The following is a 19,747-nucleotide window of genomic DNA, read 5'->3' on the forward strand; positions in this document are numbered from 1 at the left end:
GAGCGTGGGAAACCTGAGCTTGCATCGGGCTGGCTATGCAATGCCAGGGTCGTCATCATGACTCAGAGACTCGGGAACAGACTAGTATGGATCCCCAGGGCTAGGAATTTATTAAATAGACAGAGATCAGTGGAAGTGACTATTGTCTGGAAAGTTTTCTGAGCGATAACGTGTTTTTTTTCTCGGTTGTGAAAGGTGTGAAGGGTTTGGGTAGGAAATGAACAGAGACGTGAATTCAAAGTAGGGAGCTCCAGTGATTCAAAGATTAGAATGAACAATGACGTGAGCAGAACAATGGGAGACGCCGCAAAATATCTTGCCGGTTGAGAGTCGTTGTCATATCTACTAATATCGCACCATAGAAGATGCCACAAAGAACAACGTGTATTTTTAATTTTTAATCAGTTAGGAAACTCCTGTTAACATTATGCATTTTTGCTTATTTTATTCCCTGTAATGCCTTGGAATGATATTTAAAAATTACTTCAAATAGAATCCCCATACTATTTATTTAAAGTCCATTTTCAAAATTCTTTTAAAAGTAATTACAGGAAATTATCAGTGTTTGTATCTTGCTGGCTGACACAGCAGATAAATCATCCAATGTGTCACTCCTGATCCAGCCCATGTAATCCTATTACATGACAGGAACTGACGGTCGTAAATAGACATGATAACCTAATTTGGAAAACTCAGACAAACGCAATTTCTTTTAAACTTTAGTTCAAAACGATTGGTGAGGCTCTCCAGAGGACTGGCATATTGATATGACTTTGAAGTATATTTGTGACGTTTCCTTCTTTCAAACCTGAAAGCTGTTTCAGTTTTGTACTTTAGATATAAGCTCATAAAAATGTGTAATATAAAATATTTATAGCAAATGTTAAAAAAGAAAGAATGATGTGATTATTTGGCTCAGTTGATTTTCACCGAGTTGACTGGGTTACTCATTAGACTCCTTTTGAGGTGCAGAGTATAAACAGAGGCCTCTTCCCTTGGCAGAAAACGAGCTGGCCAATGACTCCACATTGAGAAAACCAAAGGCATTAAGTGGAGAGAAGGAAGATACACTCGAAATCATGTCTACCTACATGTGGTTGCTGAGCTCTGAATTTGACTAGCAATACGAACACCATGAAAGCAAAAACCTGTACTTCTTGGGCCACACAGAACACGGATAGGAGAGCCTGACATTCTGAAGGTGGGGTGGGATTGGGAGTTCTCAGTTCTTCATGCCGGAGGCTGGCACCTGCAAGGCACATCCCGGGAGCTGTCAACGTGTTGAAGATGGCGCGCCTCGGGCAAGTCTTGGGCCAGTCCAGCCCTGACTGTTGTCCAGAGTCGGGCACGTCAGGTTGCCGGTTGCCATCCAGAGTCCTGGAATGCCTGCAGGATGCTGATGTGTGTGGACTCCTGCCTTTTATCCTGGACTTACTATCTTCAACCGACCCAACAGAATAATAGAATGATCATGCCTGTCCTGTTCCCTCTGTCACTTGCTTTCAGTTCCATACGTTTTATCCTTGTGTGTGAAAGTGAAGTTTCAACCACAATGCAAGGATACACTCATATTCTACATCTAGTTTTTCCAGATATGCACTCAAGAATGCATTGAATATGTGAATGGCATATTATGTTATGGTAGGAAAAATGCTATAATCCATGTTTCTAGGAGTCTGACACCTTTTTTTTTTGAATCTGGGAACAAATTAGTTCCTTCCGTTTTCCTTTCTACACAAGCTAGAAAACAAAACTCAGCTCAGTGCCTCTGAAGAGCAAGTCAGAATGGAGATGAGACGAGGAAAGTATATGATATGTCTATTACCCACAAAACCTCCTGTGTTCCTTGCGATTAATGTGGTGTTATCTTTTTGTCAAAAAAAAAAAGGATGATGAATGATGATAATGTTCTTCTCAGGAATATTGGCATGATGTTTTCTTCTGATTGTTCTTTTAATGCAAGTAATTCCTTCCCCTATGACACACATAAAGAAGGAGATTAGTTGTTGCTAAAATTTGCCTTTAAGTTAGTTTACCACAGGTTTGAAGCAGAAAGATTTAGCTTTGAAAAATCTAATCAAATTAGCAGGCAACTTAATGGATCATATTCATGTACTTGAAATATTCAATTGATAAAAAGAGGATGGCCATTATGGAGAGTAGACAAGGAAGAATCAGGGATAAAAACTATATGGGATTTGTACAACTGTACCAGAGAGTAAGATTATAAATCTTGTTTTTGTTTATGCTGAAAGAATAATAGCGTAATAGAATGTTCTTTGTAGTTTAGTCCTTTTAGGAAGATTTACGTCTTTTCCTGAAACTGAAAAAGGACATTCTATTGTGAGGCAGCAATATTTCATGTCTATTCATGACCCAGAGACAGAATCTCTCAAGAGCACCCCTTTCCTGCCCTCACCTGTCGTTGCTTTGGAGATGTACTAAATGCACTAAGACAAGAAAAATTAAATACAAATAAAAGAAAGGAGATATTATAAATACATTTCGATGTCCATCTTTCAAACATCCCCTTTATAAGACATCTGACCCACGGGTACCTTGACTGAGCCTAACCCTGGCCCTGCTCTGGTTTATTGATCAGATGTGTTCGACATCTGCCTCAAGAGTAGCCCACCCACAGCCTAGCTGGCAGCACCTAATTTATGCGATGCGCCTCAATCACATTCACTTCCCAGGAAAATAGAGAGAATTTCATTCACTGAAAGCAGCCTGAGAGAGATAGGGGAGCAAGAGAAACCAGAAGAGGAGAGCTATCAACCTCTGTTGATAAGAGAGAAAAGGTAGGAATGTGCCTTGGAGAAAGCAGCCCCAGGTCTGACACCTTCCACCACCTTCCCTGGGAGAGCTCTCTGCTTTGCCTTTCGTTCTTATATTCTGTGAGAAACTTTTAGCAATCTTTTAGTAGATGGTGGTCAGTCTCTGTTTCTTGAAACTAAAAGAGCCTTGAAAATCTAGGGTAGATAAAAATATTTAAAGTCATCAACAATTACTGCGCGCACATGACGTGCCCAATGCATTGCATGTATTTCCTCATTTGCCCTCTCAGTTATCCAGGACATAGGTCTTATTAACACGAGTTAACAGGGGATAAGATCTGCATTAGAACAATATTCGAATTGCTCGCGGTCACATGCCGCTGAGTAATAGAGAGAGGATTCCAGTTTCAACATCCAGAATTGGGAGCCCATGTATTTGACTTTCTGTAGGTCTGCCCCTTAACCCGTGATGGTGTGATGATTTTGTGTACTGAACTAAAGAGAATAAATAAGAAAACTATTAAAACTACCGTGGTTCCTTGATTCTAAAGTGCAATAGATTTGAATATTTAAAATTGCTTTAATAATAGCAATTTACAGAAAGATAAAACACTGAAGTAATTTTATGCTTTTTCCTAGGAGGCAATAACCATCTTTTTATCCATACCATTATATACTGCCTCCCTCTGAGGACATATCCAATATTTGAGTTTAAGTGATCTTCATTTCATAGTCTGGAGATGCTTCTGAGTGATGTTTGGCCATTGGCGAAATGCATGTCTTCCTGGGAATTCATTGGTTTAACAATTTGCACTTATTATTTTAGGCTTGACACTATCATTTCAAGGATTATAGAGATTGGAGTTTGTCTGTACTTCTAGTTTGGTCAAAACTGTAGTCATTTATTTTTTTCTTAATTGAATTTCACAAGGGCAAAAGTCAATGAACTTTTTCTTGGAAGACACACGGAAACTTTAGACAGGTATTTAGTATCTAGCGATCATCACTCATGATGCATGACTCAGTTGCAACAACCTCTCTGAATTTAAAAATTGTAGGATCTATTGGAGACATTTAAAAGTTAGCACTACGTTCAATTGATATGTAGAAGCATTGTCTGTCTATACAAGAAATTTTCATTTCCTTATTTTATCATGTGTAATCATTTCTCAGACAACTGGAAATTTCTGATCCAAATTTAGTGTAACTTACAAGGGCATCCAGTGCTACCAGTACAGACAGCTCATGTGACGGCCACATGAACTGGGGTCTCCTCTGCCCAGACGAAAGCTGTTTACCAGTAACGACGGCTCTGTCAGGACTTGTTGCCTCCAATGACAGCTATAGAGAGCACTTTGTTCCTGACATTGATTATAAACCATGCCTTCATTTTAGAGACATTAAAATGTGAAGAAGCCTTGCATTTAAAAGTGTTGGAAGTGGTGATGAGAGAGTTCAGTAAAATGAGCAGCTGCAAAATCAATATTTTTCTTATGTATTAGTCATAAAAGTATGATTATATTTTCCTTTGTGTCAGTTGGCAAAAGTATTGGAAAAGGTTATAATATTATTATCTTTATGCTATTATAACAATAGCTTCGGGATCACAAAAATACCTTGCAGGAAACTTATCAAGCGACTTTCTGGAGTGATAAGAGCATGCTCGGGTGTCGTCGTCTTCTGCTGGGAATTGTACTAAATGCTCTGCATACGTCATCTCATTAAATACCCACAAGAACCATGCAGAAGATGTACCACTTATGAGAAAAATGTGAAAACTGAGCCTCTGGAAGAAGTTAATAACTTGTGAAGATCATGTTAAGCCTGAGATACTTTGTTAGGTGATTGTACTGGGTCTCGACCCTCAAATCTGTCTGTCTAATTCTAAACCTCCAGCAAATTCTCCATCGGTATGTTGTTTTGAGAAAAATATTGTATCTCAGAGAAAGTGACCAGAAGAAGTTGTTTCAAAAGTTAACAAAAGGCTCTATTACTCATTGGAATCTTTTTTTTCATTTGCTTGAACTTTTTAGCAATTGTAAGGGAAGATAAAATTAAAATATAAGAAATTTGATTTCAGTATCTTTCAAATACTTCTCTGAAACGCATTTGAACTATTAGAACTTTCTGAGACCATAAACCAGAATCAAAAGCCTATGAGGAACTTGTACATTTTCTGTTGTCAAATTAAGGAGGATTCCAGTTACAGCTTTAAAAATGATCAGAATTGGTTCTTCCAACTCTAATCCCCATGGCTAAATGTAACCAAGGCACCAGAACAGCCCCATATGGTATGCATCCAGTGAAAATGAAGCCTTTAAGGCAAGATAATGCACAAATATGGAAACAGAGAAAACCGATAAGGTGACGACAAAGAAAAGTCCTCTAAAATTAAATTAGAGAAGTTCTAGGGAGTGTTGCCCTTTTGTTTTCCAGTGTAAATGAGAAATCCTGTTAAAACCTTGATGTTGGCACTATTGTTTTTCTGCATTTTATTCTTCAATTTTAGTCCATTCTCAAAATGTAGATTATTGAATTACGTGTTTACTGAACTGGATTTGAAAGGAAAACTACGTAAAATAAAAACTATTGAATTCGTAATCTAATAAGCAATGGACAGGTGAACTCCGGTCTGTGGGAGAGGCAGACGTTTTTACCATTTTATTCTCCTTCTAGTGAGTCACTGCAGACCTCACCCAAGTGAAACCGTTGCAAAATTGCCTCTTTTGAACCTGGTTAGTTGCCACATTTGACAATTACTAGAGTGATTATAAGTTTGTAACTTCCTATAGAAATCGGAATCACCATAACCAGAGCATCAACATTACCTTCAAAAATAAATTAAAATAAGGGGTCATTATTCCGCCACACCGCAGACTCTAACCATGCTAAGCTGAAGGCTTTATGGAGCCAGATTTCTCTGCTATGGTACTCTCCTCTCTGGCCTCCCTTTAGGGGCTCCACTGGGGGCCGATTCTTGTTGAGACTACCCTGCGAGCAAGGTCCCTTGGCAATCAGTGAAAGCTCCAGGCTCACCCGTGATCTGCTGAAGGAGAAAGAAGTAAGCTGAGAAAAAGGACATTGACACACACACCCGTGAAAAACCATGTGGCAAGGAAGGGACTCCGAGTTCCAACTGTCATCGTTGATGCTGCAGAGCGCTTTTCTGACAGTCCCGGTCTGCCTGGAGCAGCTGGTTATTTCACAATTGAATGCATGACGCAGCTCCAATGCCTTGCTGTGGATTCCCATTTTCAGTGAACTCCTGGCTTGTAATCTAGTCTGTAGGGGACGGGAGTCCATAGCGTACAAACACCCTCCTAACAGCCATTGTTGACCTCCTCTGACAGACATAACTGGGGCTGGTTCTATTTAATACTGATGCCGCTTTCAGATGATCATTTACTACTACTAATCAGTTTTGTTGCTTACACACATGACTTTACATGCCTCCCAGAATAAAAACAGGAGTCATTTATTCACTCATCATATATTTACGAAACACCTACTGAATGCCAAGTAATGCCCTAGACACTCGGGGTGCAACACGAAGAGGATAGAACAACATCTCTAACTTGTCAACTTGCTTTCCAATAATAGAGACAGATGATAGTCAAAAGCATAATAAACAAGTAAATTATATATTATGTTAGAAGATGGTAAGTGTTCAGATAAAAAGAAAAAAAATGAAGCAGAAAATGATTTGGAAATAAAAGCCTGGTAAAGGAGGGTGGTTTGAGCAGATCTCATGTTTGTACAGAATAATAAATCAAATTTTAAGAAAACATAACCTGCAGACAAACCACCAATGTTTTAAATTCTCTGCAATGCAAAATTAAAATTTGGTTCTCTCCATCCCACCCCCACTCCTACCCTCTGCATCCCACCCCCAGGGAAGCCCTGATTTTACTACTTTTGCATCAACAGGCAAAGAAGGCAGCATCCTATTCCATCCCAAAAGGCATCCAACTCTGTTGTCTTAGCATCACTCTTATGAGGCAGCTTTAGGTGAATGGTCATTGAAGAGAATACAAAATCAGACAATACACACAGGAACACCCACAGAGATAACAACTGCCTTTTGAGAAAAATTAGATGACAGAAGAAGGGATTTCACATGAAAGTCAGACATGTGACGGGTCTTATGTTTCTAAGGTGGCTACATTTTCAAACTGAGCCTCCAAGGAAAGAGACGCTCTTTGTATTTTGGAAAAAGTAAAATCAAATTCATCTATTCCTTTCATAGTGACAAACGTTGCACAAATTCATAAAATATATATATATGTGTTTAAATGTAGAGCAACTAAAATTGCATGAAAAAAGACAAATCTAAGTTAATTCCTGTGCAATGGGTAGCAAGAGAATAATTATGGATGTCTTAGTCTATTCAGGTTGCTATAAAAAATTACCATAGACTGAGTGGCTTATAAACAACAGACATTTATTTCTCAGTTCTGGAGGCTGCAAGTCCAAGATCAAGGTGCTGGCAGATTCAGAGTTTGTTGAGAACCCGCTTCCTGGCTCATAGATGGTGTCCTGCTGTGTTCTCACACGGTGAGGGGCAAGGGAGCTCTCTGGGGTCTCTTCCATAATGACACTAATCCCATCATGAGGGCTCCCCTCCTCATGACCTAACCACCTCCCAAAGGGCTCACCTCCTAACACCATCACCTTTGGGAGTTAGGTTTCAACATATGGATTTTCAGGGACATAAATATTCAGTCTTCAGTAATAGAACATACTTTTTTTGTATGAGAAATAAATAAACAGCAGCCTTTGTAATAAAAGATCCTTTAGTAGAGATGGCTGTGGGATGCCCTTGACCAGGCACTGAAGGATTTAGGCAGTGACAGGGTAAGGATGATTCCAAGGAGGGCTGGAATTCCTCATGTCAAAAATGAAGAACTACTCCCTGATTTGACAGATGACAAAACTGAGTCCCTCAGTGTTTGATCAAGGTCGGCCCAGGCAAAGTCGTAGACTGAGTAAGTGTGGGAGATATCAGGTGGTGAAGCAGGCTTGGAGCTTCCGGGGGCCCGGTTGGGTTGGCTCTCTGCACGTCTGTCCAATCAGCTAGTGAAGGCCGTGAGTCCACGTGGGCGGGAGACTCTGTTACCCAGGACAGAGCAGACAGCAAGAGCTTCATGCTCACCTGGGTTCTCCTCGTCCTCAGTTCTCAAGACCGTGATGCCAGGTGGGTCCGGATGGATGCTGCACACACAGGGGTCTGAGTCACTGCTGAAGAACCCTGAGTTTAGGAACCCCCAATCTTAGACAGGGGCTGCTGGCAAACCTGCCCATCCTCCCCTCTAGAGAAAGACATTATCTTTAGTAGCCGGGAATGCAAGCAAATCTTTTCTGGAGGGACAAGGGGAGGTCTGTATCTTTGCCATCTGAAATGTAAGCAAATCTAGAATGCTGCTATGAATGACTAAATACGAGGACGTGTGTAAGATTACCCCATAAGGGTCTCTCAACAAACCCCCCTGACTCCTACCCCTGCTAGACATCTGGCTAATTTTCCCATTCTGTCTGCCATTCTGATAAAGCTGACCAACATAAGTTGGTCCAAATCCACCTGGTTTGTCTCATGCAGCATTTAACTAAGGCAAAATCAACAGGGTGGCAAAAAGTTACAGAAGTTCTCGTTAATAGATGTACTTTGCATGGAATATAAAAAGTGCTCAAAGATGTTTGTTGAACTGAACTAATATTTTACTTTGTGAGAGGGAGGTCTGTATATTTTAAAATCCATTCAACTTATTTAACTGTGAAGTTTTTATGAAACTGAACTTTGCCCGTATTTTGCAACTTCATATGGATTATCTTAACCTACTTGTGTAATGATTAAACTTTTTTAGACTGGCTTTGAGGAATGTAAGATCTACAAATCCAGTCTACATATTTATTGCACACATATTTATTAAGAGTTTACAATGCTCTAAGTACGTTATAAATCATGTGAAGTCCTCAGAACGTTTGCCGGGTTAGTGTTAATTTACAGACATGAAGACAATGAGGGAAGTACACAACAGATGTTAACGCTAGTCAGTCATGCCTCAGAAACCTCAACAAGTCTGACCTTTCTCTTTGTCTGCTGCGTATCTTCATCATTCCTTACCTGAAAGAGGTTATTGTTACCCATATTATTAGGCTCCACTACTTTTATTTAATGCAAATCTTAGTTTATCCAGCTTAGTAAACCTTTGAACGTCTTTTCATCAATTTGAGAACAAAGTTAAAATTTTTACACGACACAATAAGCCAAGCCATTCGGCTTCTCTCCATCACTAACTCACCCAGTTCGTCTCTCTCCCCCACTGCCATTCACCTCTCCAGTTCGAGAGATACAACGTGGTATCTCATGCCTCTGGGCTTTGCAAATACTTTTCCTCTGCCCAGAATATTCCTATTTCTTCCTTAAAGGCTGGCGAGTTCTTTCTTTCACTCTCCAAGACAGCTTAAATGTCATAGTCCTTGACTGTCCCCAAGACTCATTTGAAATTAAATTCTTCTGTGCTCATTGTACCTTAAACTTGCTTGTAGGTCACACTTCTGTGTATATAACTATTTTTTAAAGGTTCTTTTTCCTTCCTAGAATGTGAGCTTATTGAAAGCAGGAACCACATTTTACTTGTATTTATATCTCAGCATCTAGCACAGTTCCTGGTACCCAATAGATAAACCATAAATGTTTATTTAAAGAATGAGAAAATGAGTAATAGAATAAGAAGGCTCTTTGCTTCTATTGCAGCAATTTCCCAGATTTTCCCCCAAACCAGTCTTCCTTTCTTCCATAGTAATGGAATTTTAATGAGACAAAGGACTCCGCACCTAGACTAAATGTGTCAATCTCCCTTGATGGAACTGCCTACTGTGGAGAGGTCTGGGCCAGTGAAACGTGCATGGATGAGATCTGTGAAATGTTGAGTGCATCTCCAACTTATACGACTTGTCTGAAATTTGCTCTTTTCCCTTCATGCATTCTGAACCCCTAAATGGCAATGACTCAGGAGATTTAACAGGATGCATCGAAGCAAAAAGATCAAAAGAACAGTTGTCCCTCCCTGAATTCACGGAGCAGAACTCCATACTCAGCCCACCACTCACCTCAACAGGGTTATGAAATGGAGACAGAATCGTCTTGTATGAGGCACCATGTCTGAGGCTTCTCTGTAATTGTAGGGTCTGTTTCTCACTGGATAGAGGAGTCGTCTCCACGATACTCTGGACAAGTTTTGATGATACTTCTGTGTGAACGCTTCCAGTGATATTCCCTTCCTCACAAGGTAGCCTCTTCCATTTATAGTTAAATTACGCTTCTTTATAATTTCTACCATTGGTTCAGTTCTGCAGTCTAGAGCTGCATGGAGTACGTGGCCAAGTTACACTTTCACTGTCTGAGGTATGATCTTCCTAACAGGCTTCACTTTCTAGACCATATAATCACGGTGCTCTGAGCTGTTTTTCCTATGACAAGTTTCCCAGGTCATTCTTACATTGTTTGCCAGGCTTTTTCAAGATTTGCAGGGAGTCAATATCTATCATTAAAGGCTACTTTCTGGAATTGATATAAATGTGGCCTGAGTCGGGTACAGGAACTGACAGCACCATGCACATATGTCATATTTGACATTTTTCATTCATTCAAGAAGAATTTATGAAGTACCTTCTAAATGCTTGGCATTCTTTAAGCTGTTGGAGATGAGTAAGACAATTCCTGCCTTCTAAAAACTCATGGCCCACACCGAGTGATTTCCCTTCAAAACCATTAGAACCCATAATTCTGTCCCTCGTCTGGCAGATCACTGCTCAAGTGAGAAGTTTCCTCTGCCCATAGATTTCAATAAAATGCAGCTTTTAAGGCTGGAACTTCTCCCAAACATGTTCTTCCATTGTAATAAGACTGATTTTTTTCAAAGACTAATAGATTGCAGCCTAACTGTATTTTTTAAAACCTTCTTTGCAAGTTAAATGTCCTTAGACTATGTTTGAGGGAATCTAAGGTTATTTATGAATAAATGCATCTCTCACGGCCATGTTTCTCCAACTTTCTCTTGTCTGATGAAATGCATTCTCTCATGGTACGTGTGCGTCAATGTGTTTGTGGATGTGTGTATACAAATGTGTATATATACAAGAAATTATCCAAGAATTTCAGGACAAAGACTTCTGAAAGAGAGCATCTGTCAGGCTCCTGCATTCTTGATATGTGCCATTATATCACAGTGTATGACAAACTGGAACATGGAGAAGTATGCTGTTCCAATCTTGATAAATGTCCATTAAAATTGTGCCTGTTTTTCTAGTCAGCATAAATTTGGGATATGAAAGAATAATATGATATAGTCTTCTGCTTTCTATCTTACCATGTGTGTATATGTGCTGGGTGTATCCAGTCCGGTTGGTCCCTGATTCATTTTGTGAGAATCTTCATCTCCATATACTAGTGACTGCATTAGAAGACCTCCTGATTGATCCCCTGACTGAGTGCTCTAGTTGAAAATGTTTAGCATAGGTCATGCCCAGGAAAAGGATCTATTAAGTGAACAGTTCTGTGATTAATGTAGAGCATGTAATGCCCACTTAGCAATGGCTTATGTTCTAATAGTTCATCTTTAATCAGTTCCTTTTTATTTTGTCATAGGGAAAAATGTTATACTGAAAGGTTTATTTAACCCCTAATTATCTGGGCTATTGCACATAATTTTAATGGCATATATTACATGCTTCCTATATGGAAAATAAGCCAAGAGAACAGGGACAAGCAGTGACACCAGTTGACACCCTAGTGGTAATGGAGGAAAGAAGAGATCCTTTGGGAGCCTAGAGACCCCTAGGAACTTAACTTCCTAATTCTACATAAGAATAGGTCCCAGAAAGCCTTATGTTCCTTTGAATCCTGGACTAAAGGGTGCTTAAGCGCATGGAGATGCAAGGGAGATGTATGGAGACGTGTGGAGATGCATGGAGATGCACCTCCAGACTCTCCTGCTCTCCCTGCCCGAGAATGGTGATGTGTCATCATCTCAAGAGTTCCTAAGGGGAATTTCTCAGGGAAAGTAGATTATACTGACACAGATTCTTCTTGCTTCTTTCATTTTAATTGACTGGAACTTCTGGTGAATTAAAATACCTTTTACTCTACAATAGAAATGCTTGAAATTCAGGTTACTGAGAGGAGGGCAGGTAAATTTGCATGAGAAACTAAAGGCTTTTTAAGAGAAAGACTGGGAGCCCAAACCCTTTCTTCAAGATTCAAAGTTATGGAAAGCTGCCGAGGTGGGCAGACCTGGCCCACCCAAAGGCCAGTGTCAAGGAAAAGCACCTAAAGTGGATTTACGACTGGAGTGGAAAGAAAGAAGACCGGTGAGTAGGACCCTACAACGAGTCTGATGGTGGAAGGAAGACAACTTTGGGCCTGTGGTATAGGTGCACTGGAGCCTCTCCCAACACAACACAACCTCTCCCAGGGGCAGGGGCTGCATGAGAACATGCAAGGAGCCACGGGGGGATTGGAGGGCTAAGCTCAGTTCTGATGTGAAAATGCACTTGATGAAGGAGTGCAGTAACTTTGTCCAGGACTCGTGGCCACACCAGTGCCGGTGGCCAAGACCAGAGAGGAGGCTGATCCTCTGCACAGTCGGGAATTCTGGTGTCTGGCAGTCGATGACCAGATTTAGCTGATGCATCAAGAGCAAGCAAAGGGCTCCTTAGTCTTGTGCAGAGTCAGCTGAGGGACCACCTTTCTGCACTGCTGCATTCTGTTGAGAAGCATCTATTTTCTGGTGGGACTGGTAATGCCTTTCAACTGCACGGCTCATGTCTGATTTCCAGTTCCCTTTGAACAGCCACAAGAAGCACCCTCGGGACTTCATGAGGTGGTGGACCATGGAGAGGAAAGAATGTTCTCCAGATCAACGCGTTGAAGAGATGAGAGGATGCACCCTACTGCTATGCCCAGACTACCGAATGGGACGTGTTGGCTGCACAACTCAAGATTATTTCCAATTAATACCATCACAGATGATTGAGGTACTTTTCATCTTTTTAGAAAATGTTTAACCAATCAATCAATTAACAGGAAAAAGGAGTCTGAAAAGTAAAACATCCACTAAATCCAAATAAAGGAATTGGCTGCTCCTCCCGCTGAATTGCCTGTTATTTTTGTCACCTCATAGATACCATCTAAGAGACTGTATGCAGATCTCCAAGTGTGCTTTGCTTGGTTGAAGTGAAGTATTACTTGTATGTAAATTGAATTTTTAAAAGTTGAGATCATCTTTATCTTTGTTCTTTGTCACAGCTTTGGGGAGTTTTCTGCATTTCTGCCTGAGCCTGCGTTGGCAGTATTTAGACCTGTAGAGCACCTAAGGCACCAAGGGATTCCCTGTTTTACTCATCTGTGAAATGGGAGACCATATTTCAACCTGAAAAATGACTTCCACTGTTGTGTTTCATAAGACGTTCATATCATTGTTCTTTAAAAAATTATTTTCATTATGAAATTAATATACAGAAAGTTTGGAAAAAAGTCCCCACTATCCCACTATCCTGACACAACCAGTGCTATAGTTTCTGAGCATTTTCCAGTTTTCTTCTTTTTCATATGCCTATCTTTTACAGAGTTGAACAAATTGCATAAAAATAAGTTTGCACCATGCTTTTTCACTTCACGTGTCTTTGTTCCAGCCGTACCTCTTTGGTTTCTCAGTACTACGAGTAGCAGAGCCACACTCAGGCTTGTTCAGGAGAACGAAGGAGGCGTGAGAAGACCAGGGCCCAGAGCTCAGGCGCTGAGGGGATGCCAAGGTCATCAGTGTGTCCTCCACCGCGCTGTCGGGGACTCAGGATCCTCGGCTCTCTGCTTCCCTCCACGTCTGCTCCATCCTTCCCTCTCAGCAGTTTCACTTGCTGTCTTCGTAACTATTAATTGTAAACGTTAGATAATATTCCCACAGGAACTTACGTATCTTAGCTTTATTAACCCTCACTTTCCCCATTGGATATTTAAAATATTTCAGATTTTCTTAAAGCAAACTTTGCTTTATTCTCTCTCTCTTTCTCTCATATATATATGAGAGATATGACTCTATATCTACATATATTATATATATAATAGATATCCATCTACATAGAGAGAGATCTATGTATACATCCTAATTTCATACATGAAAATTCTGGTCAACCAGTAGATTGGGTTTTCAACACAGGAATATATAAAGAGCTCTTCTGCTCTAAGTAGCGGAAGAAACTGGAATACTTCTGAAGACACATCCGAAGCCTGTATTCCCTTCAAGGACATCTGGCCAGTGAAATATACTTTAATTAACATAGCTTCTTCTTTAAACCAATAAATTTGTTTGTCCTTTCCTTTCTTCATAACATGATGCTAATAGGATAATAAAAAATATCAGAGAAAAGAATTACTGGCTTTGAAAAGCATAAGCCTTAAATTCGCTAATTTATCCAAATCTCTCCTTCCTATTTCATTAAATATTCAACAAATGAGCTAAGTGGCTGGAAAATTAGTTAGAGGAAGTAAACCAACAAATATGAAAGTGAAAGAAATTTAAGAAATTCAAGAGTGCATTTTTGTTGCTTTGTTGTTTAAAAAAATTTTTTTTCAAGCAACCAAAAACTTGGTGCTGATAAAGTACAGAACTGTCACATTGTAAGCAATTGGTGAAACTCAGGTGCCCCGGGAGAATTTTCTTTTGTTACCATAAAGTCTCATGACTGCCGATAGACATTGCGAAATGCCAGCCTGGCCTGCATTTATGAAAGCTCTTGAAATGATCAATGCGGTATCCAGGGAAAAGCCAGAGAGTGAAAGATGATCATTGCGCTTCCCGGTGCTGGCAGAAGCACCCGCACACGAGGAAATCTGTTTATCTAAGCCAGTTGCTCCTGCTCTGCTAATGATGCCAAAAGACATCAAGTTTTGCAGAGAGCTGACAGTGCACTACGCGAGTCAGTTACCTTGGAATCCTGGGACCTGAGCTGAGCTTCCCTCAACCCTCAGCCAAAAGCATCCAAGCCATGGTCCTCCTATGCATGCTCCGCTCTCAGAATTCTCTCTGGCAGGGTGAGGAGGGACCCCTTCAGTTTGCCAGGAAAATGCACTTCAAAAAACACACCCTACCCATTTCCACTCTTATTTCAAAGCTCTGGGGCTTATCTCTTGGCCTCCTGCCTGGAGAATGTTGTGAATTCCCATGAAGATATATTCACACAAGATACCAGAATTTGCAACTCTGAAGGCAGCTACTCTGTGTCAGCTGTCATTCCGTGCTGGTTTCTCATCTGGATGTCAATGGCAAATGACCCTGGCAGCCTGTAACACCAAGATCCCAGGGTCGGTGACAGAATCTGGACTGCAGCTGGCTTCTCGCGTCTGTGCTTGGCTCAGCAACCCCCACTTCATAATAGCACAGCTTCAAAGTGTATTCCACTTTAAATCGTATGCCTGGATTGGGTGTACAGCTTGATTTCAAGGCCTATCACCACTTGAAATTCCGCATGCATTTTTTCCAAAATAGTAATAATCATAATGCCCACAGTACTATTGCTACTTGACATCCTTTGCCGTGTCTGCAGTAGCTTTGATTTTCATCTTGCAAAGGCTGTCAGACGTGCTCAGGAAACCACAGGAGCCACGGAGAAAGTCACAGGGGAAAGGTATTCTGAGAGACACACTTGTCTAGACTCTAGAATGTCACCCTATGCTCTCTTCCCAGCCAGGCCTTTGATCCATTGATGGGAAAGTTGATTCTAAGAAGTCCATTTTCATCCTCCTCCCTATAAAGTAATGATAATAATCAAGGATGTTAGAAAGTAGGTGAGAGGGCATGTTAATTTTGGCAGGATTATTATTCTCAGCTGTCTCCCACGTGACCCAGGTCTGGGATGGGAAAATCTTCGAGAGAAGGGCACATAGAGACCAACATACAGCTAAATGACAGAGCAAAATAGCAAGACTGGATCTCCTCCTACAAATGACACCTGCTAAAATGCGCCTGGTATTCTTCTCTGAGTATTGAGAGTGGGGGTGGATTTTGTTTTGTGCCATACATTTTTCTGTATTTTCCAAATTTTCTATAATAAGTAAGGACTTCAAAATTCTTATTTTGAAAATTCTTATTTTGTTTTTTTATAGATTGACCTTGAGCTAACATCTGTTGCCAGTCGTCCTCTTTTTTCTTTTTTCCTCCCCAAAGACCCAGCACATAGTTCTATATCCTAGTTGTAGATTCTTCTAGTTCTTCTCTGTGGGATACTGCCACAGCAGGGCTTGACGAGCAGTGTGTAGGTCCACACCGAGGATCTGAACCTGTGAACCCCAGGCCACTGAAACAGAGAGTATGAATTTAACTATTACACCTCCGGGCTGGCCCAAAAACATTTTTTTTTTTTTAACTAAAGATATGTAAAGACATCCCATATAAACTGAAGTTTTAGTGAAAACATAAAATCTGAAACAAAAATTAGAATCATTGATCCATCACAATTCACTTCAACCGATTTTCCAGAAACAGTATAAGATATCTATGAAAAAATGGATAGTGAAACTTCTGTATCATAAGTAAATGCTTAACATTAACCCAATATTACTCTTAAGATATCTTCTTTCTAGTCTTAATATTTTCCTATGTTTTGTTTTTAAAGCAAGATTTCTGATTTTTTTTTCCCTTTTTTACTATTTAAGGGAGGATAAAATGTTGTTAATCATGATGAGAATCCAAACACATTAGGTCTTAAAAATAGAAATTTCATCCTCCAACTTCTTTAATGTAAAATTTAAGATGCAGAGGACTAGAGAGTTGCATGATTGGTGAGACTGGCACCATAGTTCCCTCTATAACCCTTGATATAAGTCACACTGCGCTTCTGGCTCCAAATCTCAGGGCTCCTTTCTATGCAGTAGTCACCAACTAAGATCCAACAGCCTTTGAGATAGGACAGGATAAGGCCTGGTCATTAGATGCCACTAAACCCATGTATGATGGGCATCTCGAGTCACACACATACAACTTCACGTTCACAATACACACAAACACTCTCACCCTACACTCTTCAAGAATTCATTATTAAAATTAGACCCAGGGGGCCAGCCCCATGGCTGAGTGGTTAAGTTTGCACACTCCGCTTTGGCGGCTCAGGGTTCGCTGGTTCAGATTGTGGGCATGGACCTAACACAATTCATCAAGGCATGCTGTGACAGTGTCTCACGTAGAAGAGCTGGAAGAACCTACAACTGGGATATATAACTATGTACTGGGGGGCTTTGGGGAGGAAAATGAAAAAAAGGAAGATTGGGCAACAGATGTTAGCTCAGGGCCAAGCTTCCTCACCTAAAAAAGTGATATAACTAAGAAGAAAAAAAAATTAAGAATTTTCTTTACACTCACACAATCTAACATGCAATTTATTTAAAAAGAAAGACTATAAACATATTTGGAAAACGTAAATAAATGCAAACTTTCCAGAGATGTAATTTTAACTAGAGAGGAATCTGACCTTGAAGTTGTAGGGAGCAGGGAGCCATCTCTTTAGGGATGGCTTCCATCTAAAGAAGATTGCATTGAGTCCCTTGGGACCACTCCTAAGATTTCAGCTCGGCCTCTCTTCTGCCCAGTCAGATATTAAATGCACGTTTGTCTCTTCGTGGTCTGTCTGATATGGGGGAGAAAGTAAGGATTTGGAAACTGGTTGAAAGTGAAATCCAAGCCTGACTCTGTCCCATATTGTCGTGTGCTCTTATACGTGTCACCTCTCTAAACTTAAGGTTCTGTCAAATTAGGATAATATTATGTATATCACCGCTTTGTTGTCAAAATTATACATCAGATATAAATGTAATCTGTTATGGACTGAATTACGTTCCCTCAAAATTCATATGTGGAAGGTCTAACCCCCAGCACTTCAGAATGTGAGCACATTTGGAGACGAGATCTTCAAAGGGGTATTTAAGTCGAAATGAGGTCAGCGAGGTTGCCCCTATTTCAATCTGACTGGTGTCCTTATAAGAAGAGGAGATCAGGACACAGACACAGAGGGACAACCAGATGAGGACACAGGGAGAAGATGGCCGTCTGTAAGCCAAGGAGAGAGGCCTCAGGAGAAACTGACCCTGTGGACACCTCGATTTCAGACTTCCGGCCTCTGGAACTGTGACAGAGCAAATGCCTGTCGTTTAAGCCCCCAAGTGTGTGGTACCTTTGTAAGGCAGCCCTGGCAAACTAATACAGAACCTTAAACAGAGAAAATGCTCAAAAAATCACAGATATTATCTTAATAATTATGATCGCTAACTCCACATCGGTATAGAAGGGTATCAGCTCGGAAATATATGTTTAATGAGCAGAGATGAGAGATCCACGCAGCTTGGATTGTAGGTTATTTTACTCACTTCCTGTTTATTCCATTATTGCAAAGGGTGTCGCATTTAAGTTTCCTGTTTTTGCAAAAATTTTATTATTATTAACTACAGAGGTATTTTTCTTCAACTTTACTTTTCTCTTTCAGAAAGGAAGGAAATAAAATTGAACCAGGAAGACAAATATCAATCACAAATTATGTAAGAATCTGAGCCAACAGATAAGAAAATCAACTATATCATAAAAGCATAAACTCAAGCACAGAGCTGTCATGAACTAATGCACGGCGATCATAAACGAGTTCCAAGACTGTAGTAGATCATTGCCCCGTGATGGACTTTGGCTTCCTCATCTCTAAATGATGGTGTTGGGTGCGGTCTCTAAGCTCCCTTCTATCTCTGATTCCATGAGTCAGTATTTAAGACCTCCCTTCACGTAGCAAAATAAACATATCAACCATGTTTCTGAGACCAGCTTTTTGGTAGGAATAGATCTTCTGGGTTGAATATTAAATGAGGAAGTTGCTTCTACTGCACACCAGCAGCTGAGTGATCCCCTGAACTGTGAGGCTTGCTTCTCAGATTCTTGCTGGTGTTGCTGCTCGATAGTTGTAACGACAGATCTCCGTCTGGGTTATACTTCTGTCATCTCTCATTCAGTTTAAGTCAGCCTTGAGATGTGTTTTCCAGAATACTCACAAGCCAGAGCTCTACTTAAGGAAATGTAGAAGCTGGAATAGAAGAGGTGATGCCCCTGCTCAGCCAGCCAGTGAAGTACCACGTTCCCTTCTGAACAGCAGAGTCTACTCGGGTCCCTGACTGCAAAGCACATCCAGAGAAAAACAGAATAAGGAGGGCACGAGGATGGCTAAAGGAAGTCTAAGTTTTGATCCAAGACAGAGATGTCTTAGAGGGACGTGATATGTGTCTTGAGATAACAGACAGGTAGTCATGACAACGATGGGTCCGACTTGTTGTGGGGGCCACAAAACAGAACTGGCAGTAATGACTCAGGTTGTACAAAAATAGATTTTCCGGCTAATACGAGAAGGGACTTTCTATAGTGGCTAGAATTATCTGAAAATAGAATTAAACTCCTCAGGAAGGCTTCAGGTTCTTCTTAAGAACACCACTTGGGACGGACAGTCGATTGCTAAGAATATTGTAGAAAAGATTTGAGCCTCAGACTTCTCTGTATGAAGATTAAGACTCCTAATATCACTTCTAGGTCTGTGGTCCTACGAGTCCATATGTTCTGGAAAAACAGTCACTCTGTCTAAGTACTAAACCTATTCACATCTCTGAAATGTTACGTGTTTTCTTTAAAGCAGCTCAAAACCTAAAAGCATAAATAACTGTCTTTAAAACACATAAAATTGCCAAGGACCTAGCCTCTCCCAAGAACACAGGGGGAGCCCAAGAAATAAGTGTTGCTCAGGGCCAACCTTTCAGAGAATTTGTGTTAGAGAGAGTAGTTTCTTCTTAAGTCGTCCCAAACAAAGGAAGGTGGAGGGTGGAGAAAACAAAGCACACTGATTAAGCAACCAGAGAAAATCGAAGGAAGATACATGCAGAAAGGAACTGTGAAATG

The 19,747-nt window shown here is 40.5% G+C and overlaps 1 long non-coding RNA gene across 1 annotated transcript; it reads left to right on the top strand.

Moving 5' to 3' along the window:
• Positions 1-7,796: 7,796 nt before the first annotated feature.
• Positions 7,797-14,131, top strand: LOC139042512 (uncharacterized). The gene is made up of 3 exons (XR_011499297.1): positions 7,797-7,971; positions 9,963-10,066; positions 12,629-14,131. It is a non-coding gene; the product is annotated as an uncharacterized lncRNA (long non-coding RNA).
• Positions 14,132-19,747: the final 5,616 nt, after the last annotated feature.

Source organism: Equus asinus, chromosome 29, assembly GCF_041296235.1.
Source record: "Equus asinus isolate D_3611 breed Donkey chromosome 29, EquAss-T2T_v2, whole genome shotgun sequence".
Classification (NCBI taxonomy): Eukaryota; Metazoa; Chordata; class Mammalia; order Perissodactyla; family Equidae; genus Equus; species Equus asinus.